At 33.9% G+C, this 2,500-nt stretch overlaps 1 protein-coding gene across 1 annotated transcript in view; it reads left to right on the top strand.

Moving 5' to 3' along the window:
• Positions 1-244: 244 nt before the first annotated feature.
• LOC144970938 (protocadherin-1-like) overlaps positions 245-2,500 on the top strand; it is a 43,867-nt gene continuing 41,611 nt past the window's right edge. Inside the window, exon 1 of the mRNA XM_078911135.1 lies at positions 245-705. The gene's annotated coding sequence lies outside the window, so the exon portion shown is untranslated. The remainder of the gene's footprint in view (positions 706-2,500) is intronic.

The raw sequence follows: 2,500 nt of genomic DNA, 5'->3' as shown, positions 1-2,500 counted from the left end.
ATGCGCGATACCATCAAACGAAAAAAAAATAATAAAACACGCATAGAGGCCAGTTTTAGCCCCGCCCTTGACCAGGGCTCGTGACCGTTTGATTGACAGGTAAGTCCGTCAGGCTGGCCAAGTGAGTTGAGCGAGCGGCGACCACATCACAAGCGAAAGTCGCAAACACCGACAATTCCGTGAGTTTTGCTAGCAGAAAGAGAGGGAGAGAAGACGCGGGCGAAATACATAGTAAAAAAGTTCCAAAAGAAAAATGTACGCGGCTTGAAGGGGGTCGCGCGCGCTGAAAGTTGAATACGCTCGCCTGGAATTCTGTCACACATGATGAGTGTTCGGTTAGCTATCGCATACAAACCTGTGTGAAAGCTTGAAGGATAGCAGATATTATTATTATAATATAGTCTACAGTGTACATAAATAGCATCGGATGTCCATGTGATAAATTTCACTAATTAATTAGTTAATTAATTAATTAATCTAAAATGTGTTTGTATTCGGATACTCTTCATTAACGTATTCATTTGAGAAAGATTGTGAGTCGGAAAGAATCACTCAGCCAATGATAATTACGAGTACGAGTACCTTGACAACAACTGATTCTGATATTATTGCAGGATAATAATAATATTGTTATTGTTTCTGTGTTGTGAAATTCAGTCCAAATATCCGTGGATCTATAATATCAATTTGCTGAATTTATAATTGGTAAGTTCAGTTTGAATTTGTCGACTATAAGCATTAGAACATGAACCTACACTTGTAATATTGTGTACGGCCCCAAAATTAACTTTTTTCTTAATACCAAAATGATTAAGATTATAATCAGGAATTTTCCTGTTTTGTTTTGGTATTTTAAAGTTGTTGTTTTTTGTTAGGTTTTGTGTTTTTTATTTTGCTTTTGTTTTTTGTTTTGTTTTTGTTTTTTGTTTGTTTTTTTTTTTGTTTTTTTTTTTGTTTTTTTTGGGGGGGGGTTGTTGTTTGTTTTTTGGGGGTTTTTTTTTTGTTAGTTTCTTTTATTACATTATTGTTTTGTTTTGTTTTTTAAGTTTTGTTTGTTTATTCTTTGTTTTGTTTTTTTTTCTTTTCATTCAGCAGTTTAAGAAACTGCATAGATTCATACTTATGATTTTTTTTTAAAGACATGAATTTATTTCAAAATTTGTAATTAAGATGAGCATAAATAAATGTTCAGCGTTTCTAACTTTTATCACGACGACATCGTACCAGTTGATGGGTAGGTAACATTTCAGTTATAGAACTATCTTATCTTTAATTCATTTATCTTCCAAAAAACTGTTAGAAATTACATGTTCATTTGGTGGGGTGGGGTGGGGCTCTTAAACCTTGTTTCGCCCAGTAGTGATAGGTTTGCTAGGTCTATTATATCTTACGAACTTTTCATTCCAGTGAGGTAGAATTTCCTCAAAGGGATAGCAAGCAATATGTCCGTTTATTAATATGTAAATCACTATTTACCCCAGTTTCATGAACAATATTATAGCTCTGAATTTGAACTTACTTCGTCAATGCGAATTTCAGAGTTATTATTTAACGCCTTTCTCTTCCAAGATGATCATAAATATTTTATCTATTATCATAGCGCCGACTGCTTTTCATATATCTTTGTTATAAAAGCTATCTATACATCTTCATTTCTAGTACAGTAATGATCAGGATTTAATATTATTATTGTCATTGTCATATTACACAAAAAGCAAGATGTGTGACCGTTGAATTACACTAGAGATTCACCCAGATGGAAATAGATTTAAATCATTCTTGTTCTCAATATTATAATGTATGCATCTTTTTTAACCCTTTAACAGCGATATTGAATATCTTTCAAATCAAAGTTAATGTTCACAGTGTATATAAATATATACCGGATTAGTACTCCGGGAAGGGCGGGGGATTCATTAGCTCAGTTGGTAGAGCACTCGCCTCATACGCATAGACACCGATATTGATCCTGTGTATGATGGACACATGGTTTTGTGTAACCCCCTTGGCCACTCAGCAATGTTTGGGTAGCGAGGTCTATTAGATCAGTGCTTTTTTTGTTTGTTTGTTTGTTTTTTGTTTGTTTGTTTTTTTTTTTTGGTGGGGGGGGGGTTGTTGTTGTTTTGTTTTGTTTTTTTTGTTTTTTTTTGTTTTGCTTTGTTTTGTTTGTTTTGTTTATTTTTTCTTTTGTTTTGTTATTGTTATGTTTTGTTTTGTTTTTTTTTGTTTTGTTTTTTTTTTTGGGGGGGGGGGGGGGGGGGTTGGGATAAACTAGTGAGCTATAGTACGTTTAACGAGTAATCTGGATCAACTCCGATTCCATTGGGTTCCATGGCTTTGACGCCTTTATTACTCCAACTCCAAGTTAGTTTTCATCAAGACAGCAGTATCAATGATGCGATATTGCTGCTTTTGTGACTAAAAAGACTGACTCATATTAACATCTAACCCCGTCATTAAAGGTTTAAGTATTAAATTACGTCTACCGCATTCCTGTTGA

This window comes from Berghia stephanieae, chromosome 4 (assembly GCF_034508935.2).
Source record: "Berghia stephanieae isolate SIO BIC M18660-M18661 chromosome 4, UCSD_Bste_1.3, whole genome shotgun sequence".
Lineage (NCBI taxonomy): Eukaryota > Metazoa > Mollusca > Gastropoda > Nudibranchia > Aeolidiidae > Berghia > Berghia stephanieae.
This window is presented reverse-complemented; position numbering and strand designations above follow the sequence as displayed.